Here is a 19,677-nt window from a genome sequence, read left to right as displayed (position 1 = left end):
GCGGGGAATCAGAGGCGGGGAATCAGATGCGGGGAATCAGAGGCGGGGAATAAGAGGCGGAGAATTAGAGGCGGGCAATCAGATGCAGGAAATCAGAGGCAGGGAATCAGAGGCAGGGAATCAGAGGCAGGGAATCTGAGGCAGGGAATCAGAGGTGGGGAATCAGAGGCGGGGAATCAGAGGCAGGGAATCAGATGAAGGGAATCTGATGCAGGGAATCTGAGGCAGGGAATCTGAGGCAGGGAATCTGTGGCAGGGAATCTTATGCGGGTTATCAGAAGGGGGAAATGAGATGTGGGAAATGAGATGCAGAGAAAGAGGCACGGAAATAGAGGCAGGAAAAGAGAGGCAGGGAATCAGAGGCGGGGAATCAGAGGTGGGGAATCAGAGGCGGGGAATCAGAGGCGGGGAATCAGAGAGGGGAATCAGAGGTGGGGAATCAGAGGCGGGGAATCAGAGGCAGGGAATCAGAGGCAGGAAATCAGAGGCGGCGAATCTGAGGCATGGAATCAGAGGAGGGGAAAGAGATGTGGGGAAACGTAGGCCAGGAAAGTTGCTCGGAAAGGGTGGCGGTGAATCAGAGGCGGGGAATCAGAGGCGGGGAATCAGAGGCGGGGAATCAGAGGCGTGGAATCTGAGGTGGGGAAAGAGATGTGGGGAAACAGGCGGGTAAACAGAAGCAGGTAAACATAGCTGCATCAATAGATGCAGCGAAAGAGATGGGCGAAACATAGTGGTTGGAACTTGTGTGTTGAAAATTAGGTACACAGAACAGATCAAACAGAGTTGTTGAAATTGAGGGAGGGAAAGAGAGGCACGGAAAGAGTGGAGGGGAAAGAGTGCAGGCAAAATAGAGGCATAGAGACAGAGGTGGGGAATCAGAGGCGGGGAATCAGAGGCAGGGAATCAGATGAAGGGAATCTAATGCAGGGAAACTGAGGCAGGGAATCTGAGGCAGGGAATCGGAGGCAGGGAATCTGAGGCAGGGAATCAGTAAAAAGTTATCAGAGGCAGGGTATCAGAGGCGGAGAATCAGAGGTGGGGAATCAGAAGTGGGGAATCAGAGGTGGGGAATCAGAGGCGTGGAATCAGAGGCGGGGAATCAGAGGTGGGGAATCAGAAGTGGGGAATCAGAGGTGGGGAATCAGAGGCGGGGAATCAGAGGCGTGGAATCAGAGGCGGGCAATCAGAAGTGGGGAATCAGAGGCGGGGAATCAGAGGCAGGGAATCAGAGGCGGTGAATCAGATGCGGGGAATCAGAGGCGGGGAATCAGAGGCGGGGAATCAGAAGTGGGGTATCAGAGGTGGGGAATTAGAGGCGGGGAATCAGAGGCGGGGAATCAGAGGCGGGCAATCAGATGCAGGGAATCAGAGGCAGGGAATCAGAGGCAGGGAACCAGACGCAGGGAATCAAATGAAGGGAATCTGATGCGGGGAATCTGAGGCAGGGAATCTGAGGCAGGGAATCTGTGGTGGGGAATCAGAGGCGGGAAAACAGGCGGTTAAACAGAGGCGGGTAAACATAGGCGGGGAATCAGAGGAGTGGAATCAGAGGCGGGAAATCAGAGGCGGGGAAAGATATGTGGGGAAAAGTAGGCCAGGAAAGTTGAGCGGAAAGGGAGGCATTGAATCAGAGGTGGGGAATCAGAGGCGGGGAATCAGAGGCGGGGAATCAGAGGCGGGGAATCAGAGGCAGGGAATCAGAAGCGGGGAATCAGAGGTGGGGAATCAGAGGCGGGGAATCAGAGGCGGAGAATCAGAGGCGGGCAATCAGATGCAGGGAATCAGAGGCAGGGAATCAGAGGCAGGGAATCAGAGGCAGGGAATCTGAGGCAGGGAATCTGAGGTGGGGAATCAGAGGCAGGGAAACAGGTGGGTAAACAGAGGCGGGTAAACATAGGCGGGGAATCAGAGGCGCGGAATCAGAGGCGGGGAATCAGAGGCAGGGAATCAGAGTCGGGGAATCAGAGGCGGGGAATCAGATGAGGGGAATCAGAGGTGGGGAATCAGAGGCGGGGTATCAGAGGAGGGGAATCAGAGGCGGGGAATCAGAGGCGGGGAATCAGAGGCGGGGAATCAGAGGCGTGCAATCAGAGGCGGGGAATCAGAGGCGGGGAATCAGAAGTGGGGAATCAGAGCTGGGGAATCAGAGGCGGGGAATCAGAATCAGCGAATCAGAGGTGGGGCAATCAGAGGTGGGGAATCAGAGGTGGGGAATCAGAGGCGGGGAATCAGAGGCGGTGAATCACAGGCGGGGAATCAGACGCGGGGAATCAGAGGCGGGGATCAGAAGTGGGGAATCAGAGGTGGGGAATCAGAGGCGGGGAATCAGAGGCAGGTAATCAGAGGCGGGCAATCAGATGCAGGGAATCAGAGGCAGGGAATCAGAGGCAGGGAATCTGAGGCAGGGAATCTGAGGCAGGGAATCTGAGGTGGGCAATCAGAGGCGGGAAAACAGGCGGGTAAACAGAGGCGGGTAAACATAGACGGGGAATCAGAGGCGGGGAATCAGAGGCGGGGAATCAGAGGCGGGGAATCAGAGTCGGGGAATCAGAGGCGGGGAATCTGAGGCGTGGAATCAGATGCAGGGAATCAGAGGCGGGGAATCAGAGGCGGGGTATCAGAGGCGGGGAATCAGAGGCGCGGAATCAGAGGCGGGGAATCAGAGGCGTGGAATCAGAGACGGGGAATCAGAGGCGGGGAATCAGAAGTGGGGAATCAGAGGTGGGAAATCAGAGGCTGGGAATCAGAGGCGGTGAATCAGAGGCGGGGAATCAGAGGCAGGGTATCAGAGGCGGGCAATCAGATGCAGGGAATCAGAGGCAGGGAATCAGAGGCAGGGAATCAGAGGCAGGGAACCTGAGATGGCGAATATGAGGTGGTGAATCAGAGGCGGGGAAACAGTCGGGTAAACAGAGGCGGGGAATCAGAGGCAGGGAATCAGCCGCGGGGAATAAGAGGCAGGGAATCAGATGAAGGGAATCTGATGCAGGGAATCTGAGGCCGGGTATCTGAGGCAGGAAATCTGTGGCAGGGAATCTGATGCGGGTTATCAGAAGGTGGAAATGAGATGTGGGAAACGAGATGCAGAGAAAGAGGCACGGAAATAGAGGCAGGGAAAGAGAGGCAGGGTATCAGAGGCGGGTAATCAGAGGCGTGGATTCAGAGGCGGGGAATCAGAGCCGGTGAATCTGAGCCAGGAAATCAGAAGCAGAGCAACAGAGGTGGTGAATCATGGGTGCGGAATCGGACGCGGGGAATCACAGGTGGGGAATCAGAGGCAGGGAATCAGAGGCAGGGTATCAGAGGCGGGTAATCAGAGGCGTGGAATCGGAGGCGGGGAATCAGAGACACAGAATGAGAGGCGTGGAATCAGAGGTGCGGAATCAGAGCCGGTGAATCTGAGCCGGGAAAACAGAAGCAGAGCAACAGAGGCGGTGAAACATTGGTGCGGAATCGGACGCGGGGAATCAGAGGTGGGGACTCAGAGGAAGGGAATCAGAGGCAGGGAATCAGAGGCAGGTTATCAGAGGCAGGTAATCAGAGGCGGGGAATCAGAGGCGGGGAATCAGAGGCGGGGAATCAGAGGCGGGGAATCAGAGGCGGGGAATCAGAGGCGGAGAATTAGAGGCGGGCAATCAGATGCAGGAAATCAGAGGCAGGGAATCAGAGGCAGGGAATCAGAGGCAGGGAATCTGAGGCAGGGAATCAGAGGTGGGGAATCAGAGGCGGGGAATCAGAGGCAGGGAATCAGATGAAGGGAATCTGATGCAGGGAATCTGAGGCAGGGAATCTGAGGCAGGGAATCTGTGGCAGGGAATCTTATGCGGGTTATCAGAAGGTGGAAATGAGATGTGGGAAATGAGATGCAGAGAAAGAGGCACGGAAATAGAGGCAGGAAAAGAGAGGCAGGGAATCAGAGGCGGGGAATCAGAGGTGGGGAATCAGAGGCGGGGAATCAGAGGCGGGGAATCAGAGAGGGGAATCAGAGGTGGGGAATCAGAGGCGGGGAATCAGAGGCAGGGAATCAGAGGAGGGGAAAGAGATGTGGGGAAACGCAGGCCAGGAAAGTTGCTCGGAAAGGGAGGCGGTGAATCAGAGGCGGGGAATCAGAGGAAGGGAAAGAGATGTGGGGAAACGTAGGCCAGGAAAGTTGCTCGGAAAGGGAGGCGGTGAATCAGAGGCGGGGAATCAGAGGCGGGGAATCAGAGGCGGGGAATCAGAGGCGTGGAATCAGAGGTGGGGAAAGAGATGTTGGGAAACAGGCGGGTAAACAGAAGCGGGTAAACATAGCTGCATCAATAGATGCAGCGAAAGAGATGGGCGAAACATAGTGGTTGGAACTTGTGTGTTGAAAATTAGGTACACAGAACAGATCAAACAGAGTTGTTGAAATTGAGGGAGGGAAAGAGAGGCACGGAAAGAGTGGAGGGGAAAGAGTGCAGGCAAAATAGAGGCATAGAGACAGAGGTGGGGAATCAGATGCGGGGAATCAGAGGCGGGGAATCAGAGGCAGGGAATCAGATGAAGGGAATCTAATGCAGGGAAACTGAGGCAGGGAATCTGAGGCAGGGAATCGGAGGCAGGGAATCTGAGGCAGGGAATCAGTAAAAAGTTATCAGAGGCAGGGTATCAGAGGCGGAGAATCAGAGGTGGGGAATCAGAAGTGGGGAATCAGAGGTGGGGAATCAGAGGCGTGGAATCAGAGGCGGGGAATCAGAGGTGGGGAATCAGAAGTGGGGAATCAGAGGTGGGGAATCAGAGGCGGGGAATCAGAGGCGTGGAATCAGAGGCGGGCAATCAGAAGTGGGGAATCAGAGGCGGGGAATCAGAGGCAGGGAATCAGAGGCGGTGAATCAGAGGCGGGGAATCAGAGGCGGGGAATCAGAGGCGGGGAATCAGAAGTGGGGTATCAGAGGTGGGGAATCAGAGGCGGGGAATCAGAGGCGGGGAATCAGAGGCGGGCAATCAGATGCAGGGAATCAGAGGCAGGGAATCAGAGGCAGGGAACCAGACGCAGGGAATCAAATGAAGGGAATCTGATGCGGGGAATCTGAGGCAGGGAATCTGAGGCAGGGAATCTGTGGTGGGGAATCAGAGGCGGGAAAACAGGCGGTTAAACAGAGGCGGGTAAACATAGGCGGGGAATCAGAGGCGTGGAATCAGAGGCGGGAAATCAGAGGCGGGGAAAGATATGTGGGGAAAAGTAGGCCAGGAAAGTTGAGCGGAAAGGGAGGCATTGAATCAGAGGTGGGGAATCAGAGGCGGGGAATCAGAGGCGGGGAATCAGAGGCGGGGAATCAGAGGCAGGGAATCAGAGGCGGGGAATCAGAGGCGGAGAATCAGAGGCGGGCAATCAGATGCAGGGAATCAGAGGCAGGGAATCAGAGGCAGGGAATCATAGGCAGGGAATCTGAGGCAGGGAATCTGAGGTGGGGAATCAGAGGCGGGGAAACAGGTGGGTAAACAGAGGCGGGTAAACATAGGCGGGGAATCAGAGGCGCGGAATCAGAGGCGGGGAATCAGAGGCAGGGAATCAGAGTCGGGGAATCAGAGGCGGGGAATCAGATGAGGGGAATCAGAGGTGGGGAATCAGAGGCGGGGTATCAGAGGAGGGGAATCAGAGGCGGGGAATCAGAGGCGGGGAATCAGAGGCGGGGAATCAGAGGCGTGCAATCAGAGGCGGGGAATCAGAGGCGGGGAATCAGAAGTGGGGAATCAGAGCTGGGGAATCAGAGGCGGGGAATCAGAATCAGCGAATCAGAGGCGGGGCAATCAGAGGTGGGGAATCAGAGGTGGGGAATCAGAGGCGGGGAATCAGAGGCGGTGAATCACAGGCGGGGAATCAGATGCGGGGAATCAGAGGCGGGGATCAGAAGTGGGGAATCAGAGGTGGGGAATCAGAGGCGGGGAATCAGAGGCAGGTAATCAGAGGCGGGCAATCAGATGCAGGGAATCAGAGGCAGGGAATCAGAGGCAGGGAATCTGAGGCAGGGAATCTGAGGCAGGGAATCTGAGGTGGGCAATCAGAGGCGGGAAAACAGGCGGGTAAACAGAAGCGGGTAAACATAGACGGGGAATCAGAGGCGGGGAATCAGAGGCGGGGAATCAGAGGCGGGGAATCAGAGGCGGGGAATCTGAGGCGGGGAATCAGATGCAGGGAATCAGAGGCGGGGAATCAGAGGCGGGGTATCAGAGGCGGGGAATCAGAGGCGCGGAATCAGAGGCGGGGAATCAGAGGCGTGGAATCAGAGACGGGGAATCAGAGGCGGGGAATCAGAAGTGGGGAATCAGAGGAGGGAAATCAGAGGCTGGGAATCAGAGGCGGTGAATCAGAGGCGGGGAATCAGAGGCAGGGTATCATAGGCGGGCAATCAGATGCAGGGAATCAGAGGCAGGGAATCAGAGGCAGGGAATCAGAGGCAGGGAACCTGAGATGGCGAATATGAGGTGGTGAATCAGAGGCGGGGAAACAGTCGGGTAAACAGAGGCGGGGAATCAGAGGCAGGGAATCAGCCGCGGGGAATCAGAGGCAGGGAATCAGATGAAGGGAATCTGATGCAGGGAATCTGAGGCAGGGTATCTGAGGCAGGAAATCTGTGGCAGGGAATCTGATGCGGGTTATCAGAAGGTGGAAATGAGATGTGGGAAACGAGATGCAGAGAAAGAGGCACGGAAATAGAGGCAGGGAAAGAGAGGCAGTGTATCAGAGGCGGGTAATCAGAGGCGTGGAATCAGAGGCGGGGAATCAGAGACAAGGAAAGAGAGGCGTGGAATCAGAGGTGCGGAATCAGAACCGGTGAATCTGAGCCGGGAAATCAGAAGCAGAGCAACAGAGGTGGTGAAACATGGGTGCGGAATCGGACACGGGGAATCAGAGGTGGGGACTCAGAGGCCGGGAATCAGAGGCAGGGAATCAGAGGCAGGTTATCAGAGGCAGGGAATCAGAGGTGGGGAATCAGAGGCGGGGAATCAGAGGCGGGGAATCAGAGGCGGGGAATCAGAGGCGGGGAATCAGAGGCGGAGAATCAGAGGCGGGCAATCAGATGCAGGAAATCAGAGGCAGGGAATCAGAGGCAGGGAATCTGAGGCAGGGAATCTGTGGCAGGGATTCCGATGCGGGTTATCAGAAGGGGGAAATGAGATGTGGGAAACGAGATGCAGAGAAAGAGGCACGGAAATAGAGGCAGGGAAAGAGAGGCAGGGTATCTAGGCGGGTAATCAGAGGCGTGGAATCAGAGGCGGGGAATCAGAGACACAGAAAGAGAGGCGTGGAATCAGAGGTGCGGAATCAGAGCGGGTGAATCTGAGCCGGGAAATCAGAGGCGGTGAAACATGGGTGCGGAATCGGATGCTGGGAATCAGAAGTGGGGACTCAGAGGCAGGGAATCAGAGGCAGGGAATCAGAGGCAGGTTATCAGAGGCAGGGAATCAGAGGCGGGGAATCAGAGGCGAGGAATCAGAGGCGGGGAATCAGAGGCGGGGAATCAGAGGCGGGGAATCAGAGGCGGAGAATCAGAGGCGGGCAATCAGATGCAGGGAATCAGGGGCAGGGAATCAGAGGCAGAGAATCAGAAGCAGGGAATCTGATGCAGGGACTCAGAGGTGGGGAAACAGAGGCGAGGAATCAGAGGCAGGGAATCAGATGAAGGGAATCTGATGCAGGGAATCTGAGGCAGGGAATCTGTTGCAGGGAATCTGATGCGGGTTATCAGAAGGGGGAAATGAGATGTGGGAAACGAGATGCAGAGAAAGAGGCACGGAAATAGAGGAAGGGAAAGAGAGGCATGGAATCAGACGCGGGAAATCAGAGGCGGGGAATCAGAGGCGGGGAATCAGAGGCGGGGAATCAGAGGGGGGAATCAGAGGTGGGGAATCAGAGGTGGGGAATCAGAGGCGGGGAATCAGAGGCGGGCAATCAGATGCAGGGAATCTGAGGCAGGGAATCAGAGGCAGGGAATCAGAGGCAGGGAACCTAGGGCGGCGAATATGAGGTCTTGAATCAGAGGCGGGGAAACAGGCGGGTAAACAGAGGCGGGGAATCAGAGGCAGGGAATCAGCCGTGGGGAATCAGAGGCAGGGAATCAGATGAAGGGAATCTGATGCAGGGAATCTGAGGCAGGGTATCTGAGGCAGGGAATCTATGGCAGGGAATCTGATGCGGGTTATCAGAAGTGGGAAATGAGATGTGGGAAACGAGATGCAGAGAAAGAGGCACGGAAATAGAGGCAGGGAAAGAGAGGCAGGGTATCAGATGCGGGTAATCAGAGGCGTGGAATCGGAGGCGGGGAATCAGAGACACAGAAAGAGAGGCGTGGAATCAGAGGTGCGGAATCAGAGCCGGTGAATCTGAGCCGGGAAAACAGAAGCAGAGCAACAGAGGCGGTGAAACATTGGTGCGGAATCGGACGCGGGGAATCAGAGGTGGGGACTCAGAGGCAGGGAATCAGAGGCAGGGAATCAGAGGCAGGTTATCAGAGGCAGGGAATCAGAGGCGGGGAATCAGAGGCGGGGAATCAGAGGCGGGGAATCAGAGGCGGGGAATCAGAGGCGGGGAATCAGAGGCGGAGAATTAGAGGCAGGCAATCAGATGCAGGAAATCAGAGGCAGGGAATCAGAGGCAGGGAATCAGAGGCAGGGAATCTGAGGCAGGGAATCAGAGGTGGGGAATCAGAGGCGGGGAATCAGAGGCAGGGAATCAGATGAAGGGAATCTGATGCAGGGAATCTGAGGCAGGGAATCTGAGGCAGGGAATCTGTGGCAGGGAATCTTATGCGGGTTATCAGAAGGGGGAAATGAGATGTGGGAAACGAGATGCAGAGAAAGAGGCACGGAAATAGAGGCAGGAAAAGAGAGGCAGGGAATCAGAGGCGGGGAATCAGAGGTGGGGAATCAGAGGCGGGGAATCAGAGGCGGGGAATCAGAGAGGGGAATCAGAGGTGGGGAATCAGAGGCGGGGAATCAGAGGCAGGGAATCAGAGGCAGGATATCAGAGGCGGCGAATCTGAGGCGTGGAATCAGAGGTGGGGAAAGAGATGTGGGGAAACGTAGGCCAGGAAAGTTGCTCGGAAATGGAGGCGGTGAATCAGAGGCGGGGAATCAGAGGCGGGGAATCAGAGGCGGGGAATCAGAGGCGTGGAATCAGAGTTGGGGAAAGAGACGTGGGGAAACAGGCGGGTAAACAGAAGCGGGTAAACATAGCTGCATCAATAGATGCAGCGAAAGAGATGGGCGAAACATAGTGGTTGGAACTTGTGTGTTGAAAATTAGGTACACAGAACAGATCAAACAGAGTTGTTGAAATTGAGGGAGGGAAAGAGAGGCACGGAAAGAGTGGAGGGGAAAGAGTGCAGGCAAAATAGAGGCATAGAGACAGAGGTGGGGAATCAGATGCGGGGAATCAGAGGCGGGGAATCAGAGGCAGGGAATCAGATGAAGGGAATCTGATGCAGGGAATCTGAGGCAGGGAATCTGTTGCAGGGAATCTGATGCGGGTTATCAGAAGGGGGAAATGAGATGTGGGAAACGAGATGCAGAGAAAGAGGCACGGAAATAGAGGAAGGGAAAGAGAGGCATGGAATCAGACGCGGGAAATCAGAGGCGGGGAATCAGAGGCGGGGAATCAGAGGCGGGGAATCAGAGGGGGGAATCTGAGGTGGGGAATCAGAGGCAGGGAATCAGAGGCAGGGAACCTAGGGCGGCGAATATGAGGTCTTGAATCAGAGGCGGGGAAACAGGCGGGTAAACAGAGGCGGGGAATCAGAGGCAGGGAATCAGCCGTGGGGAATCAGAGGCAGGGAATCAGATGAAGGGAATCTGATGCAGGGAATCTGAGGCAGGGTATCTGAGGCAGGGAATCTATGGCAGGGAATCTGATGCGGGTTATCAGAAGTGGGAAATGAGATGTGGGAAACGAGATGCAGAGAAAGAGGCACGGAAATAGAGGCAGGGAAAGAGAGGCAGGGTATCAGATGCGGGTAATCAGAGGCGTGGAATCGGAGGCGGGGAATCAGAGACACAGAAAGAGAGGCGTGGAATCAGAGGTGCGGAATCAGAGCCGGTGAATCTGAGCCGGGAAAACAGAAGCAGAGCAACAGAGGCGGTGAAACATTGGTGCGGAATCGGACGCGGGGAATCAGAGGTGGGGACTCAGAGGCAGGGAATCAGAGGCAGGGAATCAGAGGCAGGTTATCAGAGGCAGGGAATCAGAGGCGGGGAATCAGAGGCGGGGAATCAGAGGCGGGGAATCAGAGGCGGGGAATCAGAGGCGGGGAATCAGAGGCGGAGAATTAGAGGCAGGCAATCAGATGCAGGAAATCAGAGGCAGGGAATCAGAGGCAGGGAATCAGAGGCAGGGAATCTGAGGCAGGGAATCAGAGGTGGGGAATCAGAGGCGGGGAATCAGAGGCAGGGAATCAGATGAAGGGAATCTGATGCAGGGAATCTGAGGCAGGGAATCTGAGGCAGGGAATCTGTGGCAGGGAATCTTATGCGGGTTATCAGAAGGGGGAAATGAGATGTGGGAAACGAGATGCAGAGAAAGAGGCACGGAAATAGAGGCAGGAAAAGAGAGGCAGGGAATCAGAGGCGGGGAATCAGAGGTGGGGAATCAGAGGCGGGGAATCAGAGGCGGGGAATCAGAGAGGGGAATCAGAGGTGGGGAATCAGAGGCGGGGAATCAGAGGCAGGGAATCAGAGGCAGGATATCAGAGGCGGCGAATCTGAGGCGTGGAATCAGAGGTGGGGAAAGAGATGTGGGGAAACGTAGGCCAGGAAAGTTGCTCGGAAATGGAGGCGGTGAATCAGAGGCGGGGAATCAGAGGCGGGGAATCAGAGGCGTGGAATCAGAGTTGGGGAAAGAGACGTGGGGAAACAGGCGGGTAAACAGAAGCGGGTAAACATAGCTGCATCAATAGATGCAGCGAAAGAGATGGGCGAAACATAGTGGTTGGAACTTGTGTGTTGAAAATTAGGTACACAGAACAGATCAAACAGAGTTGTTGAAATTGAGGGAGGGAAAGAGAGGCACGGAAAGAGTGGAGGGGAAAGAGTGCAGGCAAAATAGAGGCATAGAGACAGAGGTGGGGAATCAGATGCGGGGAATCAGAGGCGGGGAATCAGAGGCAGGGAATCAGATGAGGGGAATCTAATGCAGGGAAACTGAGGCAGGGAATCTGAGGCAGGGAATCGGAGGCAGGGAATCTGAGGCAGGGAATCAGTAAAAAGTAATCAGAGGTAGGGTATCAGAGGCGGAGAATCAGAGGTGGGGAATCAGAAGTGGGGAATAAGAGGTGGGGAATCTGAGGCGTGGAATCAGAGGCGGGGAATCAGAGGTGGGGAATCAGAAGTGGGGAATCAGAGGTGGGGAATCAGAGGCGGGGAATCAGAGGCGTGGAATCAGAGGCGGGCAATCAGAAGTGGGGAATCAGAGGCGGAGAATCAGAGGCAGGGAATCAGAGGCGGTGAATCAGATGCGGGGAATCAGAGGCGGGGAATCAGAGGCGGGGAATCAGAAGTGGGGTATCAGAGGTGGGGAATCAGAGGCGGGGAATCAGAGGCGGGGAATCAGAGGCGGGCAATCAGATGCAGGGAATCAGAGGCAGGGAATCAGAAGCAGGGAACCAGATGCAGGGAATCAAATGAAGGGAATCTGATGCGGGGAATCTGAGGCAGGGAATCTGAGGCAGGGAATCTGTGGTGGGGAATCAGAGGCGGGAAAACAGGCTGTTAAACAGAGGCGGGTAAACATAGGCGGGGAATCAGAGGCGTGGAATCAGAGGCGGGAATTCAGAGGCGGGGAAAGATATGTGGGGAAAAGTAGGCCATGAAAGTTGAGCGGAAAGGGAGGCATTGAATCAGAGGTGGGGAATCAGAGGCGGGGAATCAGAGGCGGGGAATCAGAGGCAGGGAATCAGAGTCGGGGAATCAGAGGCGGGGAATCAGATGAGGGGAATCAGAGGTGGGGAATCAGAGGCGGGGTATCAGAGGAGGGGAATCAGAGGCGGGGAATCAGAGGCGGGGAATCAGAGGCGGGGAATCAGAGGCGTGCAATCAGAGGCGGGTAAACATAGGCGGGGAATCAGAGGCGCGGAATCAGAGGCGGGGAATCAGAGGCAGGGAATCAGAGTCGGGGAATCAGAGGCGGGGAATCAGATGAGGGGAATCAGAGGTGGGGAATCAGAGGCGGGGTATCAGAGGAGGGGAATCAGAGGCGGGGAATCAGAGGTGGGGAATCAGAGGCGGGGAATCAGAGGCGTGCAATCAGAGGCGGGGAATCTGAGGCGGGGAATCAGAAGTGGGGAATCAGAGCTGGGGAATCAGAGGCGGGGAATCAGAATCAGCGAATCAGAGGCGGGGCAATCAGAGGTGGGGAATCAGAGGTGGGGAATCAGAGGCGGGGAATCAGAGGCGGTGAATCACAGGCGGGGAATCAGACGAGGGGAATCAGAGGCGGGGAATCAGAAGTGGGGAATCAGAGGTGGGAAATCAGAGGCGGGGAATCAGAGGCAGGTAATCAGAGGCGGGCAATCAGATGCAGGGAATCAGAGGCAGGGAATCAGAGGCAGGGAATCTGAGGCAGGGAATCTGAGCCAGGGAATCTGAGGTGGGCAATCAGAGGCGGGAAAACAGGCGGGTAAACAGAGGCGGGTAAACATAGACGGGGAATCAGAGGCGGGGAATCAGAGGCGGGGAATCAGAGGCGGGGAATCAGAGTCGGGGAATCAGAGGCGGGGAATCTGAGGCGGGGAATCAGATGCAGGGAATCAGAGGCGGGGAATCAGAGGCGGGGTATCAGAGGCGGGGAATCAGAGGCGCGGAATCAGAGGCGGGGAATCAGAGGCGTGGAATCAGAGACGGGGAATCAGAGGCGGGGAATCAGAAGTGGGGAATCAGAGGTGGGAAATCAGAGGCTGGGAATCAGAGGCGGTGAATCAGAGGCGGGGAATCAGAGGCAGGGTATCAGAGGCGGGCAATCAGATGCAGGGAATCAGAGGCAGGGAATCAGAGGCAGGGAATCAGAGGCAGGGAACCTGAGATGGCGAATATGAGGTGGTGAATCAGAGGCGGGGAAACAGTCGGGTAAACAGAGGCGGGGAATCAGAGGCAGGGAATCAGCCGCGGGGAATCAGAGGCAGGGAATCAGATGAAGGGAATCTGATGCAGGGAATCTGAGGCAGGGTATCTGAGGCAGGAAATCTGTGGCAGGGAATCTGATGCGGGTTATCAGAAGGTGGAAATGAGATGTGGGAAACGAGATGCAGAGAAAGAGGCACGGAAATAGAGGCAGGGAAAGAGAGGCAGGGTATCAGAGGCGGGTAATCAGAGGCGTGGAATCAGAGGCGGGGAATCAGAGACACAGAAAGAGAGGCGTGGAATCAGAGGTGCGGAATCAGAGCCGGTGAATCTGAGCCGGGAAATCAGAAGCAGAGCAACAGAGGTGGTGAATCATGGGTGCGGAATCGGACACGGGGAATCAGAGGTGGGGACTCAGAGGCCGGGAATCAGAGGCAGGGAATCAGAGGCAGGTTATCAGAGGCAGGGAATCAGAGGTGTGGAATCAGAGGCGGGGAATCAGAGGCGGCGAATCAGAGGCGGGGAATCAGAGGCGGGGAATCAGAGGCGGAGAATCAGAGGCGGGCAATCAGATGCAGGAAATCAGAGGCAGGGAATCAGAGGCAGGGAATCAGAGGCAGGGAATCTGAGGCAGGGAATCAGAGGTGGGGAATCAGAGGCGGGGAATCAGAGACAGGGAATCAGATGAAGGGAATCTGATGCAGGGAATCTGAGGCAGGGAATCTGAGGCAGGGAATCTGTGGCAGGGAATGTGATGCGGGTTATCAGAAGGGGGAAATGAGATGTGGGAAACGAGATGCAGAGAAAGAGGCACGGAAATAGAGGCAGGGAAAGAGTAGCAGGGAATCAGAGGCGGGGAATCAGAGGGGGGAATCAGAGGTGGGGAATCAGAGGCAGGGAATCAGAGACAGGGAATCAGAGGCGGGAAATCAGAGGCGGCGAATCTGAGGCGTGGAATCAGAGGTGGGGAAAGAGATGTGGGGAAACGTAGGCCAGGAAAGTTGCGCGGAAAGGGAGACGGTGAATCAGAGGCGGGGAATCAGAGGCGGGGAATCAGAGGCGTGGAATCAGAGGTGGGGAAAGAGATGTGGGGAAACAGGAGGGTAAACAGAAGCGCGTAAACATAGCTGCATAAATAGAGGCAGCGAAAGAGATGGGCGAAACATAGTGGTTGGAACTTGTGTGTTGAAAATTAGGTACACGGAACAGATCAAACAGAGTTGTTGAAATTGAGGGAGGGAAAGAGAGGCACAGAAAGAGTGGAGGGGAAAGAGTGCAGGCAAAATAGAGGCGTAGAGACAGAGGTGGGGAATCAGAGGTGGGGAATCAGAGGCGGGGAATCAGAGGCAGGGAATCAGATGAAGGGAATCTGATGCAGGGAATCTGAGGCAGGGAATCTGAGGCAGGGAATCGGAGGCAGGGAATCTGAGGCAGGGAATCAGTAAAAAGTTATCAGAGGCAGGGTATCAGAGGCGGAGAATCAGAGGTGGGGAATCAGAAGTGGGGAATCAGAGGTGGGGAATCAGAGGCGTGGAATCAGAGGCGGGGAATCAGAGGTGGGGAATCAGAAGTGGGGAATCAGAGGTGGGGAATCAGAGGCGGGGAATCAGAGGCATGGAATCAGAGGCGGGCAATCAGAAGTGGGGAATCAGAGGCGGGGAATCAGAGGCGGGGAATCAGAGGCGGTGAATCAGAGGCGGGGAATCAGAGGCGGGGAATCAGAGGCGGGGAATCAGAAGTGGGGAATCAGAGGTGGGGAATCAGAGGCGGGGAATCAGAGGCGGGGAATCAGAGGCGGGCAATCAGATGCAGGGAATCAGAGGCAGGGAATCAGACGCTGAGAATCAAATGAAGGGAATCTGATGCAGGGAATCTGAGGCAGGGAATCTGAGGCAGGGAATCTGTGGTGGGGAATCAGAGGCGGGAAAACAGGCGGGTAAACAGAGGCGGGTAAACATAGGCGGGGAATCAGAGGCAGGGAATCAGAGGAGGGGAAAGAGATGTGGGGAAACGTAGGCCAGGAAAGTTGCTCGGAAAGGGAGGCGGTGAATCAGAGGCGGGGAATCAGAGGAGGGGAAAGAGATGTGGGGAAACGTAGGCCAGGAAAGTTGCTCGGAAAGGGAGGCGGTGAATCAGAGGCGGGGAATCAGAGGCGGGGAATCAGAGGCGGGGAATCAGAGGCGTGGAATCAGAGGTGGGGAAAGAGATGTGGGGAAACAGGCGGGTAAACAGAAGCGGGTAAACATAGCTGCATCAATAGATGCAGCGAAAGAGATGGGCGAAACATAGTGGTTGGAACTTGTGTGTTGAAAATTAGGTACACAGAACAGATAAAACAGAGTTGTTGAAATTGAGGGAGGGAAAGAGAGGCACGGAAAGAGTGGAGGGGAAAGAGTGCAGGCAAAATAGAGGCATAGAGACAGAGGTGGGGAATCAGATGCGGGGAATCAGAGGCGGGGAATCAGAGGCAGGGAATCAGATGAAGGGAATCTAATGCAGGGAAACTGAGGCAGGGAATCTGAGGCAGGGAATCGGAGGCAGGGAATCTGAGGCAGGGAATCAGTAAAAAGTTATCAGAGGCAGGGTATCAGAGGCGGAGAATCAGAGGTGGGGAATCAGAAGTGGGGAATCAGAGGTGGGGAATCAGAGGCGTGGAATCAGAGGCGGGGAATCAGAGGTGGGGAATCAGAAGTGGGGAATCAGAGGTGGGGAATCAGAGGCGGGGAATCAGAGGCGTGGAATCAGAGGCGGGCAATCAGAAGTGGGGAATCAGAGGCGGGGAATCAGAGGCAGGGAATCAGAGGCGGTGAATCAGAGGCGGGGAATCAGAGGCGGGGAATCAGAGGCGGGGAATCAGAAGTGGGGTATCAGAGGTGGGGAATCAGAGGCGGGGAATCAGAGGCGGGGTATCAGAGGCGGGCAATCAGATGCAGGGAATCAGAGGCAGGGAATCAGAGGCAGGGAACCAGACGCAGGGAATCAAATGAAGGGAATCTGATGCGGGGAATCTGAGGCAGGGAATCTGAGGCAGGGAATCTGTGGTGGGGAATCAGAGGCGGGAAAACAGGCGGTTAAACAGAGGCGGGTAAACATAGGCGGGGAATCAGAGGCGTGGAATCAGAGGCGGGAAATCAGAGGCGGGGAAAGATATGTGGGGAAAAGTAGGCCAGGAAAGTTGAGCGGAAAGGGAGGCATTGAATCAGAGGTGGGGAATCAGAGGCGGGGAATCAGAGGCGGGGAATCAGAGGCGGGGAATCAGAGGCAGGGAATCAGAGGCGGGGAATCAGAGGCGGAGAATCAGAGGCGGGCAATCAGATGCAGGGAATCAGAGGCAGGGAATCAGAGGCAGGGAATCAGAGGCAGGGAATCTGAGGCAGGGAATCTGAGGTGGGGAATCAGAGGCGGGGAAACAGGTGGGTAAACAGAGGCGGGTAAACATAGGCGGGGAATCAGAGGCGCGGAATCAGAGGCGGGGAATCAGAGGCAGGGAATCAGAGTCGGGGAATCAGAGGCGGGGAATCAGATGAGGGGAATCAGAGGTGGGGAATCAGAGGCGGGGTATCAGAGGAGGGGAATCAGAGGCGGGGAATCAGAGGCGGGGAATCAGAGGCGGGGAATCAGAGGCGTGCAATCAGAGGCGGGGAATCAGAGGCGGGGAATCAGAAGTGGGGAATCAGAGCTGGGGAATCAGAGGCGGGGAATCAGAATCAGCGAATCAGAGGCGGGGCAATCAGAGGTGGGGAATCAGAGGTGGGGAATCAGAGGCGGGGAATCAGAGGCGGTGAATCACAGGCGGGGAATCAGACGCGGGGAATCAGAGGCGGGGATCAGAAGTGGGGAATCAGAGGTGGGGAATCAGAGGCGGGGAATCAGAGGCAGGTAATCAGAGGCGGGCAATCAGATGCAGGGAATCAGAGGCAGGGAATCAGAGGCAGGGAATCTGAGGCAGGGAATCTGAGGCAGGGAATCTGAGGTGGGCAATCAGAGGCGGGAAAACAGGCGGGTAAACAGAGGCGGGTAAACATAGACGGGGAATCAGAGGCGGGGAATCAGAGGCGGGGAATCAGAGGCGGGGAATCAGAGGCGGGGAATCTGAGGCGGGGAATCAGATGCAGGGAATCAGAGGCGGGGAATCAGAGGCGGGGTATCAGAGGCGGGGAATCAGAGGCGCGGAATCAGAGGCGGGGAATCAGAGGCGTGGAATCAGAGACGGGGAATCAGAGGCGGGGAATCAGAAGTGGGGAATCAGAGGTGGCAAATCAGAGGCTGGGAATCAGAGGCGGTGAATCAGAGGCGGGGAATCAGAGGCAGGGTATCATAGGCGGGCAATCAGATGCAGGGAATCAGAGGCAGGGAATCAGAGGCAGGGAATCAGAGGCAGGGAACCTGAGATGGCGAATATGAGGTGGTGAATCAGAGGCGGGGAAACAGTCGGGTAAACAGAGGCGGGGAATCAGAGGCAGGGAATCAGCCGCGGGGAATCAGAGGCAGGGAATCAGATGAAGGGAATCTGATGCAGGGAATCTGAGGCAGGGTATCTGAGGCAGGAAATCTGTGGCAGGGAATCTGATGCGGGTTATCAGAAGGTGGAAATGAGATGTGGGAAACGAGATGCAGAGAAAGAGGCACGGAAATAGAGGCAGGGAAAGAGAGGCAGGGTATCAGAGGCGGGTAATCAGAGGCGTGGAATCAGAGGCGGGGAATCAGAGACAAGGAAAGAGAGGCGTGGAATCAGAGGTGCGGAATCAGAGCCGGTGAATCTGAGCCGGGAAATCAGAAGCAGAGCAACAGAGGTGGTGAAACATGGGTGCGGAATCGGACACGGGGAATCAGAGGTGGGGACTCTGAGGCCGGGAATCAGAGGCAGGGAATCAGAGGCAGGTTATCAGAGGCAGGGAATCAGAGGTGGGGAATCAGAGGCGGGGAATCAGAGGCGGGGAATCAGAGGCGGGGAATCAGAGGCGGGGAATCAGAGGCGGAGAATCAGAGGCGGGCAATCAGATGCAGGAAATCAGAGGCAGGGAATCAGAGGCAGGGAATCTGAGGCAGGGAATCTGTGGCAGGGATTCCGATGCGGGTTATCAGAAGGGGGAAATGAGATGTGGGAAACGAGATGCAGAGAAAGAGGCACGGAAATAGAGGCAGGGAAAGAGAGGCAGGGTATCTAGGCGGGTAATCAGAGGCGTGGAATCAGAGGCGGGGAATCAGAGACACAGAAAGAGAGGCGTGGAATCAGAGGTGCGGAATCAGAGCGGGTGAATCTGAGCCGGGAAATCAGAGGCGGTGAAACATGGGTGCGGAATCGGATGCGGGGAATCAGAAGTGGGGACTCAGAGGCAGGGAATCAGAGGCAGGGAATCAGAGGCAGGTTATCAGAGGCAGGGAATCAGAGGCGGGGAATCAGAGGCGAGGAATCAGAGGCGGGGAATCAGAGGCGGGGAATCAGAGGCGGGGAATCAGAGGCGGAGAATCAGAGGCGGGCAATCAGATGCAGGGAATCAGGGGCAGGGAATCAGAGGCAGAGAATCAGAGGCAGGGAATCTGAGGCAGGGACTCAGAGGTGGGGAAACAGAGGCGGGGAATCAGAGGCAGGGAATCAGATGAAGGGAATCTGATGCAGGGAATCTGAGGCAGGGAATCTGTTGCAGGGAATCTGATGCGGGTTATCAGAAGGGGGAAATGAGATGTGGGAAACGAGATGCAGAGAAAGAGGCACGGAAATAGAGGAAGGGAAAGAGAGGCATGGAATCAATCGCGGGAAATCAGAGGCGGGGAATCAGAGGCGGGGAATCAGAGGCGGGGAATCAGAGGGGGAATCAGAGGTGGGGAATCAGAGGCGGGGAATCAGAGGCGGGGAATCAGAGGCGGGCAATCAGATGCAGGGAATCTGAGGCAGGGAATCAGAGGCAGGGAATCAGAGGCAGGGAACCTAGGGCGGCGAATATGAGGTCTTGAATCAGAGGCGGGGAAACAGGCGGGTAAACAGAGGCGGGGAATCAGAGGCAGGGAATCAGCCGTGGGGAATCAGAGGCAGGGAATCAGATGAAGGGAATCTGATGCAGGGAATCTGAGGCAGGGTATCTGAGGCAGGGAATCTATGGCAGGGAATCTGATGCGGGTTATCAGAAGTGGGAAATGAGATGTGGGAAACGAGATGCAGAGAAAGAGGCACGGAAATGGAGGCAGGGAAAGAGAGGCAGGGTATCAGATGCGGGTAATCAGAGGCGTGGAATCGGAGGCGGGGAATCAGAGACACAGAAAGAGAGGCGTGGAATCAGAGGTGCGGAATCAGAGCCGGTGAATCTGAGCCGGGAAAACAGAAGCAGAGCAACAGAGGCGGTGAAACATTGGTGCGGAATCGGACGCGGGGAATCAGAGGTGGGGACTCAGAGGCAGGGAATCAGAGGCAGGGAATCAGAGGCAGGTTATCAGAGGCAGGGAATCAGAGGCGGGGAATCAGAGGCGGGGAATCAGAGGCGGGGAATCAGAGGCGGGGAATCAGAGGCGGGGAATCAGAGGCGGAGAATTAGAGGCAGGCAATCAGATGCAGGAAATCAGAGGCAGGGAATCAGAGGCAGGGAATCAGAGGCAGGGAATCTGAGG

The sequence above is a fragment of the Narcine bancroftii genome, chromosome 4, assembly GCF_036971445.1.
Source record: "Narcine bancroftii isolate sNarBan1 chromosome 4, sNarBan1.hap1, whole genome shotgun sequence".
NCBI classification, from domain to species: Eukaryota; Metazoa; Chordata; class Chondrichthyes; order Torpediniformes; family Narcinidae; genus Narcine; species Narcine bancroftii.
The sequence above is the reverse complement of the archived record's forward strand: the minus strand, read 5'-3'. Positions refer to the sequence as shown.